The sequence below is a fragment of the Magnolia sinica genome, chromosome 4 (genome assembly GCF_029962835.1).
Source record: "Magnolia sinica isolate HGM2019 chromosome 4, MsV1, whole genome shotgun sequence".
Taxonomy (NCBI): Eukaryota; Viridiplantae; Streptophyta; class Magnoliopsida; order Magnoliales; family Magnoliaceae; genus Magnolia; species Magnolia sinica.
In genome coordinates, this window is record NC_080576.1 from 95,009,897 (window position 1) to 95,017,313 (window position 7,417).

The window sequence follows — 7,417 nt, forward strand, 5'->3', positions numbered from 1 at the left end:
GGTCCCTCCTCATCATCATTAGGGGTTTCTAGTAACTCATATTCTTTCTCCTCACCATCACTCTCTGGGGGCACTACTTCTACTTGTCCATCAATAAGGAGTACTTTGGTGCCCTCTCTCGTACCGCACTAGTGGGCAAAGTGACCAAACCCCTGACAAGTAAAACACCCAGTGGCCCCACTTCCACGTGAACTAGACCCAGCAATTTCTTTACCCTTATCATCCTTAGACCTATGTTAAAAATTGTTAGAAGGTTTGTTTTGGTATCCAGTGTTAGGTTTAGCCCCAGAGGGATTAGCCTTAGCATTAAAATCGCGAAAGTTAAACCGCCTTTCCACAGACGCTTTGAGATATTGCTCGACATCCAACACTACTTGATTCAACTGTTCAATAGTGTCTATGTCTTTGGCGAGCACCTCTCTCCTAATGTCAGGACGGATGCCCATTTTAAAAGGAGCAAGGGTGAGTATGAGGTCCTCATCAACCTCACAGCGGATCAAGTACTTTTCGAATTTCTCAATATAGTGAGTAACACTCATAGAACACTGTCGAAGAGACTGTCACTCCTCAATCAACCGCAAGCGATAAGAGAAATGGAGGTACTTCTCTTTAAGCGTTTCTTTCATTTCTCCCAAATAGACTATTGGGGGTTCCCTTGCTCTTTCTTTCTTTGTCTTGACCGTCTCCCAAAACCTCTTTCTTTAGCCCACAAGCTTCATCCTAGCGAATCGAACTCGTCGAACATCCGACATGTTATACCACTCAAAATAGTGGTCCGTATCCGCCAACCAATCTAGAACGGCTTTAAGGTCCAAGTGGCCATCAAATGTAGGGGCATCTACTCTAACTCCCTTAAGGAGTTGCACATCTGGGTCATATTGATCATGATGTCCCTCACGAGGTAGGTGCACAGGTACGCGCCCATGACCAACTCCTTGGCTGCCCCCATTCCTTGGTCTAACTTCTTGACCACCTGCCTGAGATTGGACATCTTCCTTAATGGTGGGGTTTATCCCGAGGGAGGCCTCTATTTAGTTAAGGCGTTGATCTTTGCATTGTTCCAAGCACTTACTCAAGAAATCAACCTGCTAGGTTAACTTGGTCACTGCTTCCTGCAATTGCTCCATTTTTAGTGTAGGGTGCAAACCAAAACAACGACCCGTACGTGTGAGCATACACTTGCTAACTTCACTTAAGGACTTTCTATGACGACTATATGCAACTAGAAAAGACTAAATGATGCTATGAGACTTTATATGAGGGAAACTACGTAGTGTTACTAAAATCCAGCAAAATAGTTGGCGAAATACGGGAATAACAGAAAGTTACAGCAATATGAATTGCTAACTCCTTGCTAACAGAAATTTCAGCAACTAATATCAGGGACTACGGGCTTCTAAACAGCTATATGTGATATGTGATGAAACTGGATGCATGAAGGACTTAAACAAATTAACCCTGAACATGTAATGTATTCCCCTATAAGAACCATAGGCTTTGATACCAAATTTGATGTAAGACATGAAATTTAAATATGATAGACAAGATTTTAGGCTTAGATCATACTAATTCAAAATAATCACATAATAATTCTACATCCCACACAAAAGCTTAAACATTCAAGTAAAGGAAAATCTGCCCGGGTCCAGGCCTACACAGGTTAGGACTGGATCAATAAAATTATGGATCAAATGATGCTCAAAAGGAAATAGAATTCAGCCACACATGCACAACAATCAGTCTCTAATCCAAGGGATTCCCCAATTTCAATTCAAGGAACCCTAGGGTGAGAAAGGGGTAATTAAATTAAAGATAATGCAATATAGAATTAGGGTTTACGAAAATAAGTATAAAAAGAGAAAAAATAAGGAGGAAAACCTGAACCGAATAAAGTCCATGCGTGTGAACAGCGGCAGGACCCGGCGCGCATGCTCATGAGCCTGGCCGCATGTGCGAGCGGGGCCCGATTCCCCAAACAGCCTCCTTGGCCTTGGTCAGCCAGGGGAGGTCTTTAAAACCTCCAAGTTTCGTGGCGATCCGAAGTACGATTTGCGTGCAGTGCTCCGCCGAAGTTTCGACCCTCCTGCAGGGCCAAATTCTGGAAACTGGCTGTAGAGATAAGAGCAGCTGTAAAAACTGGTGGATTCAAAGCAAGAATGATTGTAGAAGGTGAGGGATATGGATGGAAGAAGGTAGGAGCGGATTGGGATAAGCGTGACTTCGGACCACGGTAGTTAGCCCTTCGAAAAGTGAGAGCTTCGCACCCACTTGAATTTTTCCACAATTCAGAAACTCAGAGAGCAGAAAAACACGCAGGAATTTTTATTCAACTTCAATGAATCAAAAGAAGTACAAGGGGTGCCTATTTATAAGAAAACCCTATACCCTAAAACTCACGCTTTGTGCGCAACTTATTACTTAACGATGAAGTAAACCAAAATAAAAGCCAATACAAGAAATTTAAAGCGTTCCTAATGTTCTAAATAACATAAATAAGCAAAACCTAATCCAACTAGTGGGCCACGATCACGAGATCTCATGATAGGCTTTACTTGACTAATGGGTCCACTCTTTTAAACCAAAACTATGTCTTCTAACCAGGAGGCCCTCCTTGGACGTCGTCATTGAGCCAGATCGACGGTGGGGTCCTCCTTCGTGCGTACATGCGTAGAGGGGCAACGTGCATGCGAGTGTGCGCGTGATGTCCCCATCAACTGCCCGAACAGCGACTGGAGAGACCCATTCTCTTTAGCCTATGGAGATGAGGCCGTCGTTCCAATCGTGGTAAGACTCCCTACAGCACGCACGTAGTCTTACAGCGAAGCCCAAAGCGTAGAGCAGATAACCACGAGTCTTGACCTTCTCAAAGAAACAAGGGAGCTAGCCAGTCTTAGGACTTCTGCATGACAACAACAAGTCGCTTGGTTGTACATTTCCAGAGTAAGAATCGGGAGATTCAGATAAGGAGACTTGGTCCTTCGCAAAGCATTCCAGAACACTAAGGAGCCCAGATCAAGAGTGCTGAGACCAAATTGGGAAGGACCATATCGAGTGGCAGGCACAGCTCGACCGGGCACCTATCGACTGGAGAATCTAGAAGGGCAGCCTTTGCCACACCCTTGGAATGTCAAGCACCTAAATATTTATCGTTCATAGATCGTCAGGACCAAGGAACGACGAAATGGCATGTAAATCCACTTATGTTCTTCAATAAAGATTGCTTAGCACGAGGAGTTTGTTCTACTATTTTCTCCATCTACTCTGACTACCGAGGACCTCCTTCAATGCAAGGAGAAAATTTCCTATAATAATCTGACCCTTAAAGAAGAGGCCGAATTATTAATTAAATGTTCATCTAGTAGTCTAACCCTTAGAGAAGAGGTCGGATTATTAATTACAGCAACAGATGAATCGATCTGTAGTGTATAGGTCATAACAACATTCGTCTCTTCAACTGGGTATGGCTAAAACTAGCTGATCACTGCACATGCATGGTTCTAATGACCTACCATTCATATACATAGAGGATGAGCAGGCATGAGGCAAAAAGTTCCTTTTCATTTCAAACCCAAAAAAAGAGCTACAAAAACACAATTAATTTGAGGGAAGCTACTCGGGTGGAGGAGGTTGCTTGGCTTCGGCTTTCGGTTGTGAGGGCCCTTGCGAGACTTCATCACTAAAGAGGGTGTCCAAGTTCAGCTCAGGGTACAGCCACTTGACGTCCTCGATACAACGGTTGTAGCCGCAGTTGTAGACTACGTCCACCTCATTGGCTCTTTCCTTCAAGTCTCTGTACTCCTTTACGGCTGCAACCTTAAATGCTGGGATGGCCGCCTTAGACTCAAATGTCTGAGCGCTCGACTTCAGCTAGCTTAGCCGTCGAGCTTGTCTTCACCCGCTCCAGTTTGGCCTTCAGCCTTGCAATGTCGGATTGGACGAACGAGAGGTGTGCCTTCACCCTCTCCAGTTTGGCCCTGACAGAGCTAAGGTGGGACTTTGTCCCTTTAAGCTCAACCATGACCAGCCCCTCTTTATGTCAAGCCTCATCCAGCTAGATCTTTAGAGCATCCCGTTCCTCCTCAGCACACTTCAGAGCCCCCTTTAGGGACGCAGCCTTCGCTGCCACCTCCTGAAGACCCAAACGAGGGGCCTTGACCTCAGCGGTCTTCTCCTTGAGCACCACCTTAGCCCGCTCACGCACATCAACTATCTGCCTCACCTTCTGACGGGTGGTTAGTAGTGTCGGGACGAGCTGAACATAAAGGGAATGAGTCAACATTATGAAACAAAGTAGAAATAATATCAAGTAAGAGACATACCTTATAGTAGAGCGCAACGACATCAGTGAGGAAGGCCTCTGGATGGGAATCTATCAGATCGACAATCTCTTCCTTCGGGGCATGTCTCGTCGCCCAGTCTGTTAAACGAGACATATGATGGCTCGGTGAGAATGTCCTGACCTCCTCATTAGCTTGGGGGCTCGAGACCTCATCCCCTTCAGCACCAGCTAGGGCCGTTGAGGGAACAGACTCCTCAGCCATTGGAAGTTCATCCCCCTCGACGAGCAACCTCAGCGCCCTTGACCGTATGGACCTTAGGAGCGATGAGCACCTCCTCTGGATCCAAGTCTACTACCTCCATGGTATTTGGCTGTGAAGAGGCAGTCGGGGCGAAGGTCTCCTTCTCGCCCACCTTGGCCAAAGCCGGTCAGGCTGATGGGAGTTGTTTGGCACCAAGCACAAACCCCACCTCTGTTGGAGGAGTGAGTATCTGGGCGACAGAGGGGACCGCTACTTTCTTTCGAGCAACGGTCTTCTTCTTCATCCTCAACGGGGGTAGGACACTTCCTTTTTCCTGACTTCTGGAGCTTGGCTATGCATGTATCAAAAACTTTCTAAGTTAACTGAATGCTAATGCTGAGCCGTAATCAACAAATTGATGACCTGCTGCTTACCAAAAGAAGCAAAAGCAGAACTGCGAAAAGAGATCGGCTATTGAACTGGGGCCAATTGACTGAGCCCAGTTCAAATTCGTGCTTCTAACTATCTTAAATGGGCTAGCATTTCTAGCTACTTCTTCTTGTGTGTTAATGAGCCCATCAATCTATACTGTTTCCACCGTGAGAAACGTGTCTCACATTAAGGCTTGGCTTATCAATTGCATCCAAGAATGGCCATAAACGGATGGCTGGTTTTACACCTATATTTGAAAACAGTCTCTCCCCTATGTCTATAAAAGGAGGCTATGGACTGGGTCCTGATCATACATAACTCACGGATAAAAATTTTAAATGTTTTCCTTCTCATTTTTCTTCTCATATTAGGCATACGAAGGATCATCTTATTCGTGTTGGGTTTATTTACGCCCGTGCACACTAAAGATGTCTATTCCGTGCGTTGTATACTAGAGGTAGTGTGTCGAGAAATCTACTGCACCGGCCCAACGAACTGAGGGGCACGAACTATCTCAAAGATAGTGACTAGGTCTATATCTTGTCCGAATAGGAAACAATTACAATCCTATTGCATAACAATCATCTTAATAAATGCATGGTTCCTACTTTTTATTATTTTCCAATTTATTTTTCAAAATCGTAATATCAAATAATACACGAGTAGAGGGATTGAGAGGTTGTTGCCATATAATTCAAGCTGGGTGAAAGAAGTGGAGATGTGTCTCATATGATTGTCATATACCACTTAAATTGAGAGAGAAATTCTATAAGATAAATATAAGACAAATCATGCTTTGTAGAGCATAATGTTGGGCAGCTAAGAAACAACATGTTTAGAATGAGTTTGGCTGAAATAAGGATGTTGAGATAGATGAATGGAAAGGCTTTGAAGGGTCGAATTAGAAATGAATGCATTTTTGGGAAATTAGCAGTAACACTAATAAGTAATAAGATGAAGGAAAATAAACTTAAATGGTTTGGTCATATGCAATAGAGACCAAAAACAGCGCAAGTTAGAAGTGAGTTGGTACCAATTGAAGGCTTTGAAAGGATAAGAAGAAAAACTCAAAAGGATATGGATGTGTGGAGTAAGAAACAATGTGATGACCTATGATTTAACCGAAGGTATAGCTCTTGATACATTACTCACCCAATTACTTGGGATATAGCTTAAATGAACTATGATTGCTGGCTCCACTCGCACGGACTATTGGCCTGAAAAAGATACCACGTTAGTAAACACCATCAATTATATAGTTTATAAGATCGGGCAACTTGTCAATTAATTTGAATCTACCTACTGATAAGCTGCAAAAGTCACTTGCGTACTAACATATGATCCATACATGCGTTTTTTTTTTTCTTCTTGGAATAATTAAATCCACCCATACCTAATAATGAAAGTAAAAAAAGAGACCCAAAAATCAAGTAAATCTAATTATCTAGTGGGACACACAAATAGAAAGCAATGAACAATCATTAAAAAATAAATCCCGATTCATGTGTTGTACATTTGATGGTTAGATGAACCTGATTGTTTAGATGTCCCGTGAAAATGGTGGGATGAGGATGACCATGCTGGATTCGCCAGACATCGTACAAACACTACTATGGGCCCCGCACAAAAACTAGTTATGTCTAGGGGTGTACACTGAGTTGAACTGAGTTGAGCTGGTCTTAACTCGACTTGGCTCGGCCACTAGCTGACCCCAGCTCGAACTCGGCTCAGCTCGGTCTTCAAGCCTGATAGGCCAGCTCGGCTCGATTCGTTCAGCATCTCGGGCCAGTTCGAGCCAAAATCCAGCCTCTGCGACATTTTCACAAACACATGTTGTGCACTTTCAATTTATCACTATGTGTAAAACAGCTGCAGCTGTTTACAAGTATTTTCATCAGACATCTTCTAGGCAACATCAAAATCAAGAAAAAATGATATTTGTTCCATATACATACCTTCCTTGCCATTAGTCGACACTTCATTGAGTTATTTCATCAAACACTTGGTGAGCAACATCAATATCAAAGTAATTGAGTCACCGAACTAGTTTGCTTCGAGTTCGATTCGAGTTGGGGTTCGATCCGAGTGGAGTCGAGCTTGGGCAAGCTTGAACTCGGTTCGAAATTTTTTCGAGCTCAGAAAAATCAGCTTAACTTGGTTCAGCTTCGAACTGAGTCGAATCGGGCTTTTTCAGGTCGAGTCAAGGGAGCTAACCGAGCTAACTCGGTTCGTGTACACCCCTAGTTGTGTCTAAGTAATTCTCTCTCTCTCTCTTCTTAAATACATGTATAAGCAAAAAATTAAAAAAATTAAAAAAGAGAAAAACCATGCTGTACGGTCGATTTGCCCGAGCCCACCCACCCCGGGCATGGTCGTGAATTTCCAGCCAGAGCCCAACCCGACCCGACCAAAATTTCGGGTTGGGCCAGTCGGGTTCGGGTTGAGACGGACACAAGAAGATGGAC